Genomic DNA, 21,914 nt, shown 5'->3' with positions numbered 1-21,914 from the left:
AGCCTGCATTTCAGTATACATTTGGTGCTAAGTCTCCATCTTTTAATTTAATACATTTGGTTGGAAATCCATCTTGTAATTTCTTGATAATGTCATTGGACAACATATTGTTTTCTTTACATGATGAAACAGTTCACCGGTAAGTAGAAGTCAAAATTTATTTTTAGATATTATCAGTATAATTTAAAACTTTGCTATGTGAACTTTATAACAGATCTTTAATAATGTCAATCTAAGAATATTTTTACTTATTTATATATGCTTTATCATGTGTCATATAAACTTTTTAAATGATTTTAAATATTCCTAGGAAGTTTTGCAATATTACTTTTTGAAGGTCACTACTCAAAAAAGGTTGGGAAGCACTGATCTGCGCTGTAGGCTTGATCACTGAAATTGTGTTGATTGATGTCAGATTGAGCCTGGATCCAAAATGGCCAGCCTGGAAAAGACGTGTACCATCATCACAGTATAGGGACAGGATATATCATATGATGAGGCCCTTTAATTGAAGAGCACAGCACTGTTGCTCACTTTAGAGGGTAATAATTTCCCCCCTTTCAATCTATGTTGTTGCTTTGGTCTTTCATTTTATTTTAATTTTTTTAAAGGATTTTTATTTATTTATCCATGTGAGACACAGAGAGAGGCAGAGACACAGGCAGCGGGAGAAGCAGGCTTCATGCAGGGAGCCCGACTTGGTACCGGATCCCGGTACCTGGGATCACGCCCTAGGCTGAAGGCGGTGCTAAACCGCTGAGCCACCCAGGCTACCCTGCTTTGGTCTTAAGACTGGGCAGGTGGGCATGTATATTGCTCAGCTGTCTTCCTTCATTATAATCAAAGATTAGAATGTTCACAAGATTCTGGGCAGCTAAAAACCATGGTAATTATTCATTTACATATGATGGAGGGTTTTTTGGCTACAGATTTAATGAAGAGACAGATCAAGTTAAGGAAGTAGAGTGTTATGAACACAAGAGTTGAAAGAAAAATGGAGGATACAGATGTATGAATAGAATCGATGAAGATATGTTTGCATGTCAGATTGATTGGTTTTAAGGAATAAATATTCAGTTAAAGATAAACAAGTAAAAGGTTGTTTATAATAAAAATACACAGGAAGTGTATCCATTCACTCCAATTTTATTAAGTACAGCCAGCCATCATGGAAACGAAACATGCTTATCTCTCTCTGTATTATGTCCTGCTCTACTTAGCACCAGCTTCTCCTGTTATGTTGCTTAGATTGGATGCCCAAAAACAGTGGCCTTAGTCATCAAATCTGTAGGACCTTTAAGACCTAGAGCTCTTAGCTCATGACAGTGTTTCCAGTGCTTCAGTTCTAAGTCCCCAAGAGAGAAAATGTAATTCACCTGCCTTAAGTCAGTGTCCCAATTAAATTTGACCAGGAATGGAAAATGTGTAATGCATAGAATTGCCCCACTGAGCCTGTAGACAAGGCAGATCTCTAAGAAGTAGGGACATCTGTTGTTCAGTATGTAAGAGAGAAGACTTGTTTGAAAAGGAATTAATTGGTGCCCTGAGCTCTTGGCGGGGAGGAAGGAGAGAAGCATAATATATATACCCTTCTAAGAGAAGGATGGTAGTAGTGTAATAGGAAAGGAAGATTAGGCCAGTCTACAACATGAACTAATGCCCATTCTGTAACCCTAAGCAGCTTTGTTAAGCCAGTAATCTTTGCAGATGATTCCTACCCAATAGGAATGGGAACTCTAGGAAATAAGATGCAGTAAATGACTAACTTGAAGAATATAACCAAACATTTCCATAATACCTGTACTGTAATGTCTGTCAAAATACAGATACCTTAGGCCAAAGCTCATTACCTGGCTAAAATCATGATCAAAGTCTATTTTGGCAGTTGACAAATGAACTGGGAATCCCTTTTAATTTCCATTCATATCACCTAGCTTGTTAACTACTGATAATCAAAGTCCTAGTCCCATGTAGTAGGGTTTGGTTTGTCTTGACCCCTTCATGCATAGCACAGGGGAGTAGTAGCAAGGCCATTCCTAAAGAGAAGCACCACCAGAGTAGGTGTACTGAGTGACAGGGCTACCAGCAGAAATGCTTAATGGTCTCTAGTTATCAGTATGAATGTGTCACTTTTCCAATGCCTGGTTGACAAAATGTTCTGAGATGCTTAGGTAATTAACTATGCAGGAAGACGTTTTCTGGGGATTTGGATGTAGGATAGCTAAGTTTGAAGATCATGGTGACCCAGCACCCTCCTTGCTGGTGAGCCAGAGATCTACTCGATGTTTCAACTTTTGTAAAAGAACTTGTCCAGCTCTAGTAAAAGCATAATTGAGCCTCTTGTTGGCAGTCTTTCTGAGTGTGTATGTTGGGAGGGAGTGCTGGGTCATGCAGTTCTAGTGGATTGTCTTTTATACTTTGCCTCTCAGTACTAGGCATTTGTGATAGAGGCCAGAAGTGCTAGTCTTATGTTCAAAGCATATATGCTAAACCTTTTCTTGAGATAAACTGTAAGATTAAGCTGAGCAGGTGTCAAAAACATCCAAGAGGGCTACTTCATTCTAGATAGCATGAATTAAATCAATCCCTCCTTAAAACTGGTTATAAAAGGTGACTTTTTTCCTAGTCCAGGTCTTGGCCAAGGAAACAGAAATGGTAGCATATTAACAAATTGCCTCCCCCCCTTCCTCCTTCTCTTCCTCATTAAGTGCTTCCTCTATGCCAGGCACTACTCTGCTGTTGAGAGACAGTGGTAAACAAGGCAACAGGGTCCTTGCTTTTGTGGAGTGTACATTCTATGGCAAGGATAATAATGTGTAAGCGATAAAACAGTTTCAGGTAATGATAGGTGCTATATAGACAGTAAACTGAATAGTGGAGTAGAGAGTAATGAGATGAGCTTGGTCAAAGGTGAGGAACTGAAAAAAAGGGAGAAAGCAGTACAAGGTGAGGTCAGGGGAAATGGTAGGCAGATTCTGGAGCTATATTAGGCTATGGTAGAGGAGTTTAGATTTTATTCAAAGTGGAGCATTTTTAAACAGGAGAGCAATTCACCCTGATTTTTGTGATTCTTGTGCTGTTTGGAGAATGATTGGAGTATGGAAAGGCAAGAGTGGAAGCAGAGACCAAGTGGAAGGCCATGATAGTAGGCGAGAGGTGATCATTTGGACCAGGCCTTACCGAATGAGTTTCTTTTCCAGATGGCCTACATTTATGAAGATAGCAATTCCACCTGTATGGCCTTCTAAACACCTACCAAGGTACCTGTAAAGTGCCCCAATAAGGTATTCTGGTGTGTATGTACTGGACTATTGGGTTGTCTGTACGATAAGTAATTAATAGCAAACCCTTGCTGGGCTTCATCTGCAGAATACAGGGATTTCTCAGCCCCACATGTAGAATGTCAGCTGAATAAAGAACTTTGGAAATGTCTCAGGGGTCTCCTCATACCCTTCAGGGTACCTGAGGCCAAATGACAAGTTGATGAGGCAGGCTTGGTGTCTTCCCTGACCTTAGACTTGGGCTTGTCAGCTCAGTCTGACATACAGGTAACCTGTATGACCAGCAGGTAGAAAGCAAGTCATGAATAACCTCATTTGTTCTATTACAGCAGATAGCTCTCTGTTTATCCTCAACCCTCCTGCTCTCAAATTTCTGACTGTCTGCTCAACCTCCATACCTGCTTTTGGACTTTTGGTTTGGACTCCTACTAGATCTCTCTTTGGCTTCTTGCAGTTGAACCTTGCTGTCAGCTTTGCTCTCCCATCTGATCTCCGTATCCTCTTCCCCAGCTCCCCTATCCTCACCCCAACACTTCTATCATGATATATATTTTTTTCCTATCATGATATTGAATGAAAATTTTTCTGCTGAAATTGTAGCCACAGAACCCCACTAGAGGTGGTGATTCAGATTTGTGCCTCAAGAGTATTTATTTAGGTACTACTCTTGAGCCTATAGGACTCCAGCCTTTTACCTGAAACTGTCTTTTAGGGTGACAGCACTTCATGAGGTCTTCCAGTGAGCAAGCTCAGAGAATCATTGGGTCAGTGCAAAAATGAATTAGTGATCTTACTTGTGATAAGACCTCACCTAAGATATGTCAAGGTTGATTATTTAGAGGGTTATCAGTGGAGACAAGAAATAAGATCCCAAGGTATATCCAGGATAAAAACTACGAAACAGGGAAGCAGTGGGTTCTGTTGAGGGACACACGTGAGATGTAAAGGAGCACATGTAAAAACTAAAAGTTGTCAGCTCAAAATAATCTGTGTATCCCTTTTACCTGGAGATATGTTCGTTGGGTTTTTGCCCTGTTCCCCTGCCCCAGTTGAATTTGGGGGCACTCCATAGCATCAGACAGTTCAGACATTAAGAAAATATTGTTGACTCCTCTTTTATGCTGTGCCCTGGCTACATGTGGGGAAGATGAGGATGAGTAAATTGCAGTAGCTTTCTGATTCATCTCCGCTTCATCCCTGATTTATCACCCTGCCACCCAAATCCTATCATTTCCTTCCTGAGAAACTATAGAAATGCCTAATAAATACTCTGTGAAGAAATGGAAATTATTTCCATGTTTCTTCTGTTCAGAGAATTTTTGCAGTGTCTTTGTATTTATGTTTTCTCCAAATCAAATCTCATATTTCAGTCTTCTGTTAAGTTAAAATTTTTTTTTCTTGCCCTGATATTTGCAGCTCCTCCACATTTAGTCTTCTGCATTTTCCATTTCCCTCCTGTTGATTTAATCTCACAGGTCACTTGTTCTGGAAAAAAAAAAATTATGCTTTATTTGTGGCATTATGGCATGTCATATGTATAATTTTATTTCTGGGTATGATGTGTTTTGTGAATATGCTTTTAATTATGTCTCAGTCAGTTTTATTGTTGAACAAGCTCATTGTCTTAATTATGCTTATAAAGTTTGGTAATATACTTATAGTCTGGCAGTATACTTATTGACTGAAGTTCAGATAGGTAGTTCAGATATGCTTATAAAGTTTGGTAATATACTTATAGTCTGGCAGTATACTTATTGATTGAAGTTCAGATAGGTACTTAATGACTGCATTAATGTTACTTATTGGTTTTATGGGTCTGACTTTAAATTTTACTCCATTAACTTTATCTGTTATGATTTTCTTTTATATGGCTATTTTATGTGTCAGAATATCATCACTCACTAATAAATTTATTAGGTGTTCAAGCTTTCTAAAAAACAAAATCAGAGCTAAAAAACCCTTGTAGTTTTTTACTCAGATTATTACAGTAACTTCAGTGTTCTATATATCTATCTCCTTCCTTCTTTTCTTCCTTTTTTCTCCTTCATGCCTACAAAGATTTTGAGACAATACTTTTCCTAGAAATTGGGAAATCAGGTTATGACAGGAGCTCAGGTACTGACCAGCCCAGCTCTTTTAGTCTTGATTTGGATACTGTATAGGACAGATTGACTTTAATGTTCAAGAAACCTGGCCCAGATCAGTTTTTCCATTTTAACTTCTCTTAGCCTCACTTTCCTCATCTGTGGAATGGAGATAACATTAACCTCAATGTTGGCATAAGAATTAAATTAGATGGGATCCCTGGGTGGCACAGTGGTTTAGCGCCTGCCTTTGGCCCAAGGCACGATCCTGGAGGCCCGGGATCGAATCCCACGTCGGGCTCCCGGTGCATGGAGCCTGCTTCTCCCTCTGCCTGTGTCTCTGCCTCTCTCTCTCTCTCTCTCTCTCTCTGACTGTCATAAATAAATAAAAATTTTTAAAAAATCTATGCCTCTTAAAAAAAAAGAATTAAATTAGATAATGCATTTAAGTGCTCAGCACAATACCTTGCATAGAAGTACTTTAAAAATGATGATGTAATAATATTAATCTTCCCTTTGAGAGCCTAGTATAAGAAGGGTCAGTCAACACAGCAGCATGCCTCTGTCCCAACCCTTCACACATCTCTCTCCCCCTCATCTAAGGAATATAAGCCCAAGATAAGAGACTATACCTAGTTCTTCCTTTCTTGTACTCCTCATTATCTCTTGTCAATGGTAACATGAATTGCTAGAGGTGGTCTTGTGCCCAATATATGACCATTCCCTCAGTTCTGTCAGTGGGGGCCTACAGAAGGGTGGTCTTACTCTGAACTCACCAGTAAAGTTTTGGTAAATGATATTCCTTCAGGTATATGGTTATTAAAATATACTTTCATATATTCTAAAGGTTTAAGGTATGACCATCGTAAAAAGTGGCTGAAATAGGGTAGAAAACAGTGTCAACAAAATTATCATTGTGGACGAAAGGTCAAGAAACTAAGAGGCCAGGATATCATATAGATTATCTATTTGATGTTGAAGTCAATTAGAATATAACTGAAATAGCATTGGAGTAACAGTAAGCCAGAAGCTAAACTCATCAAGGAATGATGGGGGAGACTTAAATGCCACAATGAAAAAGGATAGTGGGTGGTAGGGATCCCTGGGTGGCGCAGCGGTTTAGCGCCTGCCTTTGGCCCAGGGCTCGATCCTGGAGACCCGGGATCGAATCCCACGTCGGTCTCCTGGTGCATGGAGCCTGCTTCTCCCTCTGCCTGTGTCTCTGCCTCTCTCTCTCTCTCTATCTCTCTCTCTCTGTGTGTGTATGTGACTATCATAAATAAATAAAAATTAAAAAAAAAATAGTGGGTGGTAGAGCCTAACGATACATGACTCAAAGCAGGGGATTTGGGGAGAGAGCAGAGGGAGAATGCAATGGAAGTTGCAATGAGGAAGCAGAAGGGCATGTATCAGGCCCCATGTCTGAAGGACATGGAAGAAAAAAAGAGTCCTCATCTGAAAGGGCTACAGGGAAAGCAGCGTCCTCAGGGGAAAGTCCAGAGCCCAGTGTCATTTTAAATAAAAAGGCAAAGGAAGTGAAGAAAGCTTCCAAGAAGAGGTCCAGGATAGGAGGCTTTTGCTGCTATCTACCCACGAGTCCCACAAGGCTCAGTGGAAGGGTTAGGATTCCAGGAAAGAGGTTAGAGGCTTAGAGTCCAACATCAGTTATTATCATCTGTCCATTACACACATCCTTAATTCTTTTGCCTTTCTCTTACTTCAGCAGGCTTGCCTGGCTAAACTACAGTGCTGATTAAATCCAGTTCTTTGCCTAGTCCATGCCTGTAAAACCATGCTTCTGAGCTTGCATTCAATTAATTATCACAGCTTCAAGGGGACCGACCCATAATGTTGCCTGGCATTCGTGCTAGATTTCCATAGTCATTCTCTGTTTCATCTCCTCCTAAATAAGTATTGCATGTCTTCAGTCTCCTCATGTCTTCACCATCTCTTCATTCTTTACTTTCAACTGATGACCTTGCTTCCTATTCAGAAAAGAAAGAGCTTTCACCGGCTTTTACCACTCCAGCTGCCCACTACCTGCAGCAGTATTCACATACTCTTTCTCTCCTGTTGCTGTCCAAGAATCAGCCTATCCAAGTGCTTCATAATTCTTTCTCTCCTATCACTTTTCCCTTTTTCTTAATTATTGTCTTATACATGATAAAATATGCTTTTCTCCTCTTTTTAAAATAATCCTTGTGGACATCACTGTCTCTTCTAATTTCACTTACACTTCATGGTAAAACTTGAAAGAGTTGTCTCTACTTTGTTGCTGGTTTTTTCTTCCCATTTCTTTTTTTTACCCAAGCCAAACAGATTTCTGCCCCCACAATTCCATCAAAACTGCTCTTCCCAGTTACTAGTGATGTCCACAATGTGTCGTTTCTCAGTTACCTGACTTAACATTCAGGAGCAAAGCTGATCACTCTCTCCTCCTTGAAACACCTTCTTCAATTGGCTTCTAATATATCACTGTCAAGACAGTACCTCACTTGTAACATATGCAAAAACATGAGCGACCCATGGACCCTCCATCTCTAGCCACTTCTTTTCAGTCTTCTCTGCTGATTCCTCATCACTTCCCCAGACTCTAGATCTGTACTACCCAGTACTGTAGCCACTAGCTATACATCGCTATTTAAATTGAATTTTCAATTATTCATTGGCATTAGCCATATTTCAAGTGCTCAGGAGCCACATGTGGATAGTGGCTACCTATTGAATGGCACAGATATATAAATATTTCAACATCACAGAAAGTTCCATTGTATATAAATATTTCAACATCACAGAAAGTTCCACTGCTCTACATGTTTGAGTACCCCAGGGCTCAGCCTTTGGATGTTTCTTTCTATATTCCTATGTAGAAATACAGAATTCTACAGAATCTTAGAGAATATGATTTATTATAAAGTAAATATTTCTATATATTTCTTTCTCTTTTCTTTGTATATTCCCTCCTTTGATCATCTCCTCTGGTCTCAATGCATTAAATATGACTCAAATTTGTATCAGCCCAAATCTCTCCCCTAAAGTCTACACTTGATGATCCCATAGCATTCTGCATATCTTTACCTGAATGTCTAACAGGCATCTCGAAAGTAATATCCCAAACCGGACTACTTACCTAGCCACCACCATTCCCTCTCCTACCAACAAATCAGTTCTTCCTGCAATCGTCCTAGTCTCAATTAATGTCAGTCCTCTTCTTCTAGTTGTTCAAGCAAAAACAAAGCAACAACAGTTTTTAAAATCAACTCATAAATTCATCTTAACCTCCTCATTTTCCACAAAGCCCATTGATTCTTGTTCCAAATTGTATCCAGAATCTATTTCTAATTTTCTCCTGGTCCAAACCAGCATCATGTTTTACCTGGATTTTTCCAGGCATATTTGGCCCCCTTTTTGGTGTCCCTGCTTTCTCTTCTGTCCCTGGTAGTCTGCTCTTACCAGAACAACCAGAAGGATCTTGTTAAAAAGATCAGATCATGTCATTTTTTGGCTCAGAGTTCTTCAGTAGCTCCCTACCTCACCTAGCAAAAGTCAGAGTCTAGTCACAGTGGCATTCTCACTCTTGCTAAAAGTCAAGATGTGTTCCCACCTCAGAGCCTTTGTAGTTGGTGTTTCTTCTCCCTCCTTTTCCCCCAATTTATTTCCACACATGTACTTTTTCTCCCATGATGTTGATTTATTGAAGAGACCAGGCCAACTGTCTTTTAAAATGATCCATACCTTGAATTTCTCTGTTTCCTCATAAAGTAACATTTCTCTACTGCCTATATTTCCTGTAACTGGACATTAGATCAAAAAGGTTGGATAAAGTAAATATTTTTGGCAAGAAAACTGTGTAAATGGTACTTTGATCTTCTCATTGCATCATATTGAGAGAGGTACATACTGATTGTCCCACAGTTAGTGATGCTGTGTTTAACTAGCGTGTTAAGGTGGTGACTTTCACATCCCTCCGTTATCAATTTACATTTTTAAATTTGTGATTAATACAGAATCTGAATGGTGTAATGTTTCTTTTTCTTTTCTTTTCTTTTTCTTTTTTTTAAGATAAAGAGAGAGTGCGCACGTGCAAAGGGGAGGGCCAGAGAGAAACCCCAGTGTACTCCACACTGAGTGGGAGTCAGATACGTAATCATTCATGCTACCCAAGTGCCCTGAATGTTATGTTTCTTTAATCCTGTGATTATTAAGTGTATTTTTTAGTGGTGGAAATCTTTTTTTTTTTTTTCAAATAAAATATTTTTTGGAGAACCAATATATAAAACAGATGAAAGCAGAGCTATTCTGGTTGCAGTGGGAGATGCCTAGTATTGGCAGCTTCCGAGGGAACTCTGACAAGCCTGCATGAACACGAGGAAATGGAGGCCCAGAGAGGATACACAATGCCTTGAGGCTCATGACATCTCACAAGAAGGGCTCGCTGTACCCCCTATTCGCACAATTTGGGAGACTCTGTCACTTCCTTGGAAAGCTGTGGTTGTGGATGACCACTAGTTCGGCAACTGGATTTTCCCTGGCAGTCCACCCATTGTTTTAAGTTGTCTGAGTGCTTTCTTTGACATTCTATCTGTTCTGCAGATGTGAAGATTTGAAATTACTTCATTTTTAGTGTGTGTTGAGTTGCAGTCCCTTTTTTTTTTTTTTGGTTGTTGTTCCCCTTTTGGAAATTTTTCATCCACAAAGAATTCCAGATTCAGACATTATTCATCTTACGTCTGGAACACTAAAATCTCATGAGCTCCCATATGTCTTATCTCTTTCCACCTTTGGAATATTCAGAATGCTGCCCCAGCTAAAGTCCATTTTATCGTTTGCTTCCTGCTTGCTTCCTTTCTGTACCTTACTTTATCAGATAGCCTAATGTGCCTTATTAGAGAATTGAATAAGTAAATTTGGTATATCCACACAGTGTATATGAGATGTATGATGTAGCTTTTTGTTTTTATGGAAAGATGTTTTCCTATATTAAGTGGAAAAAATAGGTAATAAAGTATAATTGTATCACTTTCGTTTCTTAAAAAAAAATTCACAAAAATCCTCATGTCTGTTCACTTGTTATATGTGTGTCTAAAGCCAAAAGAGGACAGTTATAAAAATGTTCACATTGATACCCTCTCTAGGTGTGATGCGCTTTTTTTTTTACTCTTTGTGTTAATTGCATGCACTCTTTTTGCAGCAGCTATGTTTTATTTCTATAGTCATTATTTTTATAAATATTAAAACTGTTATTAAAAAAGTAAGCAACAACCTTGATCTGTCAAATCCAAATTGCACTGAAGGCAATTCCTGGCCCCTCCCCAGCTTTCTTCCAACCATGCCATCCTCTGGGATTTTTTCCTGTTCCCTTAGCATCCCATTCAAGCAAAGTTTCCCCCAGTCCATGCTTCTATTTATTTTACTCTATGTTCCTGGTCATCTTCTAGAATTGCCCACTTGGCTCTGAAGAGCCTCTTTGCTCACTTGTACCAAAATTAGCTTGTCAGAGAAGGAAAGGGAGATGTAAAAATTATGTTCTCTAAGGAACTATCACTGGCATGTGACCTTCATCAGGGCCCAGGAGTGCCTCAATAAATACCCACTGAATAAATTGATCTAGTCTTTTTATCTCCTTTCTTTTATTCCATAAGTTCATATAAGACAAGAGCTTTGTTTTTCTGTAATGCCCTGAACATTTAGCATGCTTAAATGCGTTAATGAACAAAGTCTCTTAAGCTCCATAATTTACTTATTAAAAATGAATTTGAGATCTGTTGTCAACTTTGACTAGAGTTTGTGCTTGGACAGGGATGTAGAAAAGCATGGGATTTAAAGATAAAAAACTTATATTCAGATCCTGCTTATAGATTTGTAATCGTGGGCTAGTCACTTAAGCTTCAGAGCTGCTTTCCATTTGTAGCCTCACTGATTTCTGTTCTGAGCTCTGCAGAGGCCACCTACCTCATCTGCCTAGCTTTGGTCTGGCTTCACTCAGTGACAGGCCTACCATGTAAATCTGACTTTGTCCCTTCGTTCTCTTCAATCTCTCAAATTGCCTTTACCCCATCCCTTCATCCCTGGTGCCTTGAAGCCTCTCTTCAAACTTGACCTTGAAATACCTGACTCCTGGTGACTCCTCACACATCACATGCTCTTCCTGCCTTGCTCCCTTTATCCACAGGGCATTTTTCCCTTTCTTCCTGGAGCCAGCTACTTCTGCTCTGCTCTAGGACTGTGCTTGGCAGTCTTCCTCTCTGGAATACCTTCCTTGATGTAAAGGTTATGTATCTTCTTTTCCTGTCTACTCCTATTATAAGCTATTTGAGGTGAAAGCACTGAATTCTTAGTTCCTTCATCTTGAAGAGTACCTGGCTCTGAAATTGTGGTTGAATATATGTTCTTCTAAAGTGTCACATGATTTTTATCTGTAGGATGTTATTTGATTTTTATCTGTAGGGTGTGATTTGATAGTGATGTTTTAGAATATATAATAGAGAATGTTTAAAAATTATAAAATGGTAAAACTTTAGCCTGTAAATTTTCCTTTCAGAGCCACTACTTGGGAAAATCATTAGCTTTGCAAATTACACACATTAAAAATTAGTAGCCAGTTCTCCTTGCTTCTTCCTACATCAACCCTACATCAAATAATAGAAAATAGCTTTTTAATAAAATATAACTACTTCCTAATTCAAAACAGGAAAAAAATTTTGCTTTTTTCTCACATTCCCTAGACCCAAGCGCCAGCTTTTGTCCCGTTTTTTTGAAGACTTCCTAATTCAAAACAGGAAAAAAATTTTGCTTTTTTCTCACCTTCCCTAGACCCAAGCGCCAGCTTTTGTCCCGTTTTTCTGAAGAGAAATTCAAAGGAAGCAACCTGACCAACTTACTGAGCTGCTCAGTACAAAGCAAAGTTGGGATGAGGAGCTCCTGATCCCCCCACCTGGCACTTCTCCTTTCAGCCACATTTCCTTTCCTCCACTGGAGTAAAAATAAAGGTAAATTTTAAAGCACTTTCTAATTCCCAGCTGCTCAATTTAGGCCTGCTGCTGAGATGTTCTTATCTTTTAGTCTAATTATTTCAGACATTAGCCCTAAATCTAAAGCTTTAATTTGTTCTTTCATATTCATATATACAGTTTCTTTGAGCATCAGAAAAATCTTCCCTTCTAAGAGATTTCTTAATTTATTTTCTCACCTGTTTTTGAAGTGAACACAACAAATAAAATAGTCCAGGTCTCCTTTTTTATCCTGCAAGTAAAGTAGTTCAATGGTATATGTTTTTGTCTGCCTGTAAATTGTTCTCTTGGGATCAATTTCCATACTGAGTCATCCACCAAAGAGTGCCTGTGTTTTCCAGGCAAACTGATAGTTTTATTATTTCTAAATGACTCATTACTTCTGAATCATCACACCTTGTGTACTCTGTTAAAGAAGTTGTTAGGCATTTTTCTATCTTTTTTCCTTTTTTTTACCTCTTCACATGTCCCATCTAAGTGACATGGATATACAGCCAATTTTCTTTTGTGTCTGTGATTTCTGTTGCTCATTTTCTTCTTGAACCCTTCAGCAGTTGAGATAAGCAGTGGAAGTTCTGTATCTTATACTCTGCTGCAGATGTTTCCTGAAATAGAACACATAAATAGCAACATAAAAAATATGTGTAACACCCTTCTCTTTTTTCTGTAATTACATGTATTTTTTTTTTGTTTTTTGTTTTTTTTAATTTATGATAGAGAGAGAGAGGCAGAGACACAGGCAGAGGGAGAAGCAGGCTCCATGCACCGGGAGCCCGAAGTGGGATTCGATCCCGGGTCTCCAGGATCGCGCCCTGGGCCAAAGGCAGGTGCCAAACTGCTGCGCCACCCAGGGATCCCCTTTTTTTTTTTTTTTTTTACATGTATGTTGTTTAAGGTTTTAACTTCCCAACTTTCTGTATGAAATTATGGAGAAATGCATATGAAAGAAAAGTATAGCTCTGTGTGTTGGTACATAAAATCTTTGGAATTCAGCCTGTTGGAAGAATGAAATACTTTTCTCCCTTGACTTCTATGTTTTCTGGACTGGTTTTCTTCCTGCCCTCTGTCTCCTTCCTTGCATCCTTCTCCTCCCCCTGCACCATACATGGCAGCCTTCCTCAGAGCTTTGCCCTTGACCCTTTTCTCACCCTCTGCATGATCAGTTTTCAGTACTTCTGTAGCTTTAAAACCACAAAATCTGGTGCTTATTCCCAAGTCTTTATTTCCACTCCTATATCTTCCCTGCCTAGTATATCCATCTGCATGGGAAATACTTTCTGGATTCCCCACGAAAACAACCTGTGCTTGAAGCTGCACTTATCTCTCCTATACCCTTACTCCCCCAGCCTTGGCACACAATAATCACCCCAGCCTCATCTTCACATGTCTCTGGAACCTGTTTTAATTTAAAAAATTTGTCATCAAATACTACATACTCTTTTCTTTTAAGATTTTGTATTTATTTATGAGAGACAGAGGCAGAGACATAGGCAGAGGGAGAAGCAAGCTCCCCATGGGGAGCCTGATGTGGGACTCGATCCCTGGACTATCACACCCTGAGCCAAGGGCACAAGCTCAACTGCTGAGCCACCCAGGCATCAAAATATTACATATTCTCATATTAATATGTCATTGCTTGAAAGACTTCTAAAAAATATCAGTTTCCACTCCCAAGTTGGCTTGCTCCTCAGAGATGTGAATTTTTAAAAATTATTTCTTTCATTATTTGCCTCCATATTTATAATGCATATTTTGCATATTCATCATTCATTTATTTTAAACATTATATCTTTCCTTCCTAATATAAGTTTTAGTTCCCTCACCCCCTTTTCACCAAATTAATAAAGTTAAGGATAAAAATTATGTGGTCATCTCAATAAATACAGAATAAGTATGTGATCAAATTAACCGTGAGTTTTTTTTTTTAAACCCTCAACAAACTAATAATGGAAGAAAACTTTTCAATCTGATAGAGTATTAAAAAACCTGCAGCTATCATCACACTTAATGGTGAAAGATAGAATACTTTTCCCTAAGATAGGTATAAGGCAAGGATTTCTGAGCCAACCACTTCCATTCAATATTGTTCTGGAGATCCTAGCTAGTGTAGTAGGCAGTAAGGCAGTAAATATTGGAAAGGAAAAAATAAAACAATCTCTCTCTCTTCTCAAACAACATGATTGTCTATGTAGAAAATCCTAAGGAATTTACCCCTAAAATGCTATAATAAGTGGATTTAATAAAGTGGCAAGTGACAAGATCAATATACATAAATCAACTATGTTTCTACCTACTAGCAACAAACAAATGGAAAATGTAATTAAAATAATAGTATCATTTGCATTAGCACCAAAAAACATGAATTACTTGGGAATAAATTTAATGAAGCGTCCATTAATATTGCTGAAGGAAATTAAAGAGCATCTAAATAAATGGAAAGCTGTGTTATGTCCGTAGATTACATAGATTGGAGACTTGATATTGTTGTCTACAAGCAGAAATTTATTTTTTTAATTTTTAATTTAAATTCAATTAATTAACATATAATGTATTATTAGTTTCAGAGGTAGAGATCAGTGATTCCTTAGTCTTATATAATACCCAGTGCTCATTATATCATGTGCCCTCCTTAATGTCCATCACCCAATGATCCCATTCCTTCGCCCCCTTCCCCTCCAGCAACCCTCAGTTTATTTCCTATGATTAAGAATCTCTTATAGTTTGTCTCCCTTTCTGGTTTTGTCTATTTTTCCCTCTCTTCCCCTATGATCCATTTATTTTGTTTCTTAAATTCCACATGAGTGAGCTCATTTGATAATTCTCTCTGATTGACTTATTTCACTTCATATAATACCCTATAGTTCCATTTACATCATTGCAAATGGCAAGATTTCATTTTTTTGATGGCTGAACAGTATTCCATCTTTGTGTGTGTGTTTGTGTTTGTGTGTATACCACATCTTCCTTATCCATTCATCTGTTGATAGACATCTGGGCTCTTTCCGTAGTTTGGCTATTGTGGATATTGCTGCTATAAACATTGGGATGCAGCTGCCCCTTCAGATCACATTTCTCTCTTTGGGATAAATACTCAGTAGTGAAATTGCTGGGTCATAGGGTAGCTCTATTTTCAACTTTTTGAGGAACCTCCATACTGTTTTCCAGAGTAGCTGCACCAGCGTGCATTCCCACCGGCAGTGTAAGAGGGTTCCCCCTTTATCCGCTTCCTTGCCAACATTTGTTATTTCTGACTTGTTAATTTTAACCATTCTGACTGATGTGAAGTGGTATCTCATCATGGTTTTGATCTGTACTTCCCTGATGCTGAGTGATATTGAGCATTTTTCATGTCTGTTAGCCATTTGTATGTCTTCTTTGAAGAAATATCTATTTATGTCTTCTGCCCGTTTCTTGACTGGATTATTTGTTCTTTGAGTGTTAACAAATGGAAATTTAGATTCAATGAAATTTCAATCAGAATCCCAACAGGTTTTCTTTGTGAAGATTGGCTAGTTGATTGCAAAACTGACATGGTAGTGCAAAGGACGTAGAGTAGCCAAAACAATTCTGAGAAAGAAAAAAATTGGAGGATTTACATTTACTACAGTTGACCCTAGAAGAGCATTTGGAGTAGGGGCACCAACACACCACATAGTCGAAAATCTGAGTGTAACTTTTACTCTTCAGAACTTAACTATTAATAGCAAAGAGCCAATAGATATCACTTTTTACTGCAGTATGCAATTTACTTGAGAGAGGAACTACTCTCATGGAGAAGATTAGCATCACGTGGTATTTCAAGTGGATACGTGTAACACTTGAACTCATTGCAATAGCATCAGGAGGTGACTACAAAATTCTTACAGTAGTATAGTATGTACTATAGTTAATTTTATACAGTTATGATTTAATACCGCATGTTTACATTTGTTATATTTCTCTTGACTGGGAATTGCATCACTATGGTTTGTGTAAGTTTTGCTAAATTGTAATGTTTTATAATTTATTTGTGTATGTTTTATAGTAGTAAATGATAAAGTATGTATGTATATTTTACTTTATGTATGTATGTATATTTTATGCGTTCATGACACACCTTTTCCTTAGTTTTTTTGGTATTTCTAGGCTACATGGTTCATCATTGAGGGTTTTCAAATTGTCACAAATCACCAAAATTTTTCCATTATATTTTTTTGGAAAATATCTGCAGGGGCACCTGGGTGGCTCAGTTGGTTAAGTGTCCAATTCTTGATTTTGACTCAGGTCAGGATCTCAGGTTGTGGGATTGAGCCCTGTGTGTCAGGCTTTGTGCTCAGTGGAGAGTTTGCTGGATATTCTCTTTCCCTCTCTCCCTCATTCACGTATGTGCACGCTCTCTCTCTGCCTCTCTCTGTCTCTCTGAATAAATAAAAATAAAATCTGTTAAAATATATCTGCATATTAAACGGACCCACATAGATCAAACCCATGTTGTTTAAGGGTCAAAGGTATTTTAAGACTTACCATAAAATACAGTAATTAAGCCAGAATGGTAGTGGTGTATATAAAGAGTATGGAATCCAGAAATAAACCCATATATATGGTTATTTGTTTTTCAACAAAGGCTCCAACATGTTTTTCAACAAAGGCTCCAACAAAGGCTCCAACATGGTGCTGAGTGATCTTCAAATTCAGCCTATTAGCTACAGAAGAAAAATATGATTCATTAGATTATTAAAAATTAGGCTTATTAAAAATTTAAAAGTAATAGGAATAAGACCTCCCAGTTTTAAAGCTACTGCCAAGAAAATGGAAGGAAACTCAAAGACCAGGAGGTAATATTTATAGCTAAAATACACAAATGAACTTTTTAGAACTCAGTAATCAAAGACAACCTGAAAGAGTTGAGTAAACACTTCATAAAAGATCTGTATCAATTGTTAAAAAGCATATGAAAAATGCTCAATATCATTAGTCATCAGGGAAATCCAAATTAAATCCACAGTGAGATACCACTTCATACTCACTAAAATGGGTAAAAGTAAAGTAACTGACAAGTATCCAAAAGAATATAGAGCCACTACAGCTCTCAGGTGATGGGAATGTGAAATGGTAGAGCCACTTTGGGAAACAATTCTGCATGTTTTTATAAAATTAAACATACACTTGCCATGACTCAGTAATTCCATTATTAATTATACAGAAAAAAAATGAATATATATCCACAGAGATTTTTTTTTTTAAGATTTTATTTATTCATGAGAGACACAGAGAATAAGGCAGAGACACAAGCAGAGGGAGAAGCAGGCTCTGCACAAGGAGAGCCCCATGTGGGACTCGATCCTGGACCCCAGGATCATGCCCTGAGCCAAAGGCAGGCTCTCAATCACTGAGCCACTCTGGCGTCCCTCCACAGAGATTTTTACTTGAATGTTTATAGTCACTTTAATTCGTAATAGCCCAAACCAGAAATGACTCAAATATCCATCAACTGGTGAACAGAGAAGATAAATTTTGATACATTCATATAGTAAAATACCTACTGAGCAGTAAAAAGGAATATACAACTAATACATGCAATAACATGGATGAATCTCAAAGCCATTGTGCTCAGTGAGAGAAACCAAACTCAAAAGTATGTATATTGTATGATTACATTCATATGAAGATCTAGAACTGGCAAAACTAAATAGTGATGGGAATCAGATCAGTGGTTGTCAGATACTGCAGATTAGGGGAATTGACTGGGAAAGAGCACAGGGATAGTTTTAGGGTGTTGTAAATGTTCTGCCTTTTTTAGGGCAGAAGTTACATGGTTCTTAAATCTCACTGAGTTGTACACTTAATATGTACATTTTTACTATATGTAACTTACACATCAATAAAGTTGATGTAAATCTTTTTTTCTTGAGATTCATGTATGTATTAGAGCATGCACTTTTGCATGCATGCACTCAAGTGGGGTGGGGAATGGCGGGTAGGGCTGAGAGAGAGCAACAGACTCCCTGCTGAGTGGTGAGCCTGACTCCAGGCTCAATACCAGGATCCTGAGATCATGACCTGAGCTGAAATCAAGAGTCAGTCACTTAACCAGTGGAGCCACCAGGCACCCAAATAAAGTTGATTTAAAATAAAAGTGAGGACACCTGGGTGGCTCAGTCAGTTAAGCATCTGCCTTCCACTGGGGTCATGATCCCAGGGTCCTGGGATCCAGGCTCCCTGCTCAGCAACGAGTTTGCTTCTCCCTCTCCCGCTGCCCCACCATGCCCCCATCCCCACTCATGCTCGTGCACTCACTCTTTCTCATTAATAAATAAAATCTTTAAAATAAAAATGAGGTTCTAAAAAGCTGACAGGAAGCTCTCCGTTTAAAAAAATAAATTTTTTAAAAAAGGAAGCTCTCCGTTTATAGGTAGCATTTGTCAATTAGTGAGGATCATGTGGTTAGATGGGATTTCTAATCTCTAGTAAAGGATTCTTTAATCCACATTGGGGGATGGGAGCTAGAGGTAATCAGCCTGGTTTTTAGTTACCTGGACCTGGGCTGGGGAAAGTGGGCTTATTCAGAATGTAGACTTTTACTCAAATTTCAGTCCTTTACCACCCTTCTATCTGCCTCTGAGTTTGATGCTTTTCTGGTTCAATTTTTTTTCACCAGCAAGTAAACTTCCTCTCTTCAGCACAGTGAAGGAGGGATGATTTTCTGAGTTTGTCGAGTGCAAGTAGAGAGGTCTACTCCTTTGAAGACTTTCAAATAATCTCCCTGTATTCAGTCCCCTGTCCTAGCCCATTTCCAAACGTAGGCCTTTTGGGGGGCTATGTAGGATGAATTGGTTTGCTTGCCATTAGTATGCCTTCCTCCTCTATTTTAATAAGTCATTTTTCATTCCTGTTTCTGTTTTCTATCTTTATATATAGTGATTTAGGGTTACAGGTGTCTCTTAGGTTCTTGGAATATGGAGTTTAGATTCCTATTTTTATTCTTAATGTGTGGAGGATATCTTAAAACTGTGAACTCCATCCTGTACATTTTTAACTTCAGCAATATCAAACTCTTACAATTCTCCAAACACACAAGCCCTTGCCATATCTTTGTGCCCTTGTAGAATTCTTTTTTGCTTATAAGGTATAGTTTAATCTCTTCTTCTTCACTTGGTAAGGCTCTTATCTTTCAAAATCCATTTGTCTCTCCCCTAACTTTTCTTGTCTGCTGTTTTTGTACCTTAGTTTCACAAATCCACTTCATCAGAAATGGCCATATAGCAGTTTTCTATGGAGGACTACCTGGAGCCACTGGAAAATACTTGTTAGACTAATTGTAAGCTGCTCAAAGTGAAAGAAATAGTAAGTGCTGAATGAACTCTGAAGTTTTATATGAACCATTTAGGCAGTTTTTAGGGATGAAAGAACCAGGAGAGACAAAAGACCTGGGAGGTGGGCAAGCAGGTGGAATAAATGTAAATATGCAGAATAATTAACTGTAATTTCCTGAGAAATCTATTATATTCTGCTCTTTACTTCTAACACAACAGATGTTTAGACTGAAAAATTGTACTACATATTTCATCAAATCAAAGATAGTGAGGGACGCCTGGGTGGCTCAGTCAGTTAAGCATCTGCCTTTGGCTCAGGTCATGATCCCGGGGTCCTGGGATTGTACCCCACAATCCCCAGGCACTCACTCAGTGGAGAGTCTGCTTCTCCCTCTCCCTCTGACCCTACTACCTGCTCATTCTCTCCCTCTCTCTGAAATGAATTAAAAAAAAAAAAATGGTGACAGGGCAGCCCAGGTGGCTCAGCGGTTTAGCGCCGCCTTCAGCCCAGGGCACCATCATGGAGACCTGGGATTGAGTCCCACGTCAGGCTCCCTGCATCGCGCCTGCTTCTCCCTCTGCCTCTGCCTCTCTCTCTCTCTCTCTGTGTATTCTCATGAATAAATAAACAAATAAATCTTTAAAAAAAAATGGTGAGATACTCATGTGCCAGTAAGACAGAAAAAATTCAAACTATGATTCGATTTTCTTATCATTTAACACTTTTTAAAAAACTTATTAAAGGAGTTCTTTTATTTTTTTTTTTATGAGACACAGACACACACACACAGAGGCAGAGACACAGGCAGAGGGAGAAGCAGGCTCTGTGCAGGGAGCCTGATGGTGGGACTTGATCCTGGAATTGCAGGATTATGCCCCGGGCTGAAGGTGGGCGCTAAACCACTGAGCCACCCAGGAATCCCCAAGGGAGTTCTTTTAGAACTTAATGTTGACAGCTATTTTTAATCACTCTTGTGCATGCATTGTGTTTGGGACTATTCCATATTTTGGGATTTCTTTGAAATTCCACTTGGTAAGGTTATCAGTGACCGTCATGTTAGCAAATCCAATGGGTACTCTCTGTTTTGCCTTCACCTCTTAGCAGTATCCAATACTAGTGACCTCCATTTTGAGTCTCTCCTTCAGCCTCTGTGAAACTGCTTTCTCCTTGTTTCCGTGTTACCTTTTTGGCTCTTCCTTCTTAGGTTCCCTCTAAGAATTCTGTTCCAGAAATGCCAGTGAGCCCAGCTCTGTCCTCAGGCTAGAGCTCTTCTCGTTTTGTGCACTCACCTTAAGTAACCTCAGGGCTGCATCGCCTACCCAGTTCTTTCTGCCCACCTCCAGGTGTTTGTATTCACATTTGATCCAGTCATCATCACTTGCATATTCCACAGGTATCTCTTCAAATAACACATCCAGAATAACACTCTGTTTTGTATGACCACCTCCCTTAAAACAAAAAAAGTCTGTGTTGAGAGTACCAACAGTAGTCCCCCAGAACCCAAGCCTGAAACCCAAGATTCCTCCCTCTCACTCTCTCCTGTTCTGTGATTTCTTCCTCTTTGACTCTCTAATCAGTGCCCTCCTCTTTGTTAACCACTGCCACCTACTTGGTTTTGGTTCTCACCATTTCTTGCATAGATTATAACAGTAGTCTCCTAATTAACTTCCATACCTCTACTCAGCTGCTGGAATGATCTTTCTAAAATGTAAATTTCATCCTGTTACTCCCTAGCCTAAAAGGTCTTTGTTTTACCTATAATTTTCAGAATTAAGTCCAGGCTCCTAATTTCGCACACAAGCAAGTCCATGGTCTAGTTCCTGCTGCTCTCTTGGTTTCCTCTCCTTTTGCTTTCTACGCCCCCCAGTGAAATCAGCTGAAACTGCTTATAGTTCTGAACTCACCTGTACCATGTTAGGCCTCTGAGTCTTCACCTATGTGTTCCCCTCTGCCTAGAGTATTCTTCCCTTCCTTTCTGTCTAATTTTCATTGGTCCTTCAAACCTGGGTACATACTTCCGTACTTCGGGAAGTCTTTTCTAACTCTTTGGTCTCATTTGGATGCTCTCTTTCAAAATGGGCCAAGGGTATGAAGAAAGCCTTCACAAATGAAAACAAAATGTCTATGAAGTAAATAAACATGTTTAGGCACAATTTAAAATAATGCACTTCCTTTTTTTCATCTTTCAAATTAGCAAAGATTTAAAGAGTGGTATCACTCAAGGAGAAAATGGAGAAATGGGTCTG

At 38.8% G+C, this 21,914-nt stretch overlaps 1 protein-coding gene and 1 long non-coding RNA gene across 8 annotated transcripts in view; one reads left to right on the top strand and one right to left on the bottom strand.

The window, feature by feature from the left end:
* PPP2R3A (protein phosphatase 2 regulatory subunit B''alpha) overlaps positions 1 to 21,914 on the top strand; it is a 188,230-nt gene that overhangs the window by 19,020 nt on the left and 147,296 nt on the right. For 2 of the 7 annotated variants that reach the window (XM_072792637.1, XM_072792639.1), the window contains exon 2: positions 12,179 to 12,354. The exons of 3 other annotated variants lie outside the window; for them this stretch is intronic. The gene's annotated coding sequence lies outside the window, so the exon portion shown is untranslated. Of the gene's footprint in view, positions 1 to 12,178; positions 12,355 to 19,581; positions 19,699 to 21,914 lie in introns of all 7 variants that reach the window. 2 more of the 7 variants (XM_072792638.1, XM_072792642.1) reach the window with 2 other exon arrangements.
* On the bottom strand, positions 1,129 to 21,105 carry LOC140613978 (uncharacterized). The gene is made up of 4 exons (XR_012014890.1): positions 20,958 to 21,105; positions 16,879 to 17,057; positions 12,832 to 12,980; positions 1,129 to 4,766 (listed from the first exon to the last, which is right to left on the bottom strand). It is a non-coding gene; the product is annotated as an uncharacterized lncRNA (long non-coding RNA).

This window comes from Canis lupus, chromosome 22, assembly GCF_048164855.1.
Source record: "Canis lupus baileyi chromosome 22, mCanLup2.hap1, whole genome shotgun sequence".
NCBI classification, from domain to species: domain Eukaryota; kingdom Metazoa; phylum Chordata; class Mammalia; order Carnivora; family Canidae; genus Canis; species Canis lupus.
This window is presented reverse-complemented; position numbering and strand designations above follow the sequence as displayed.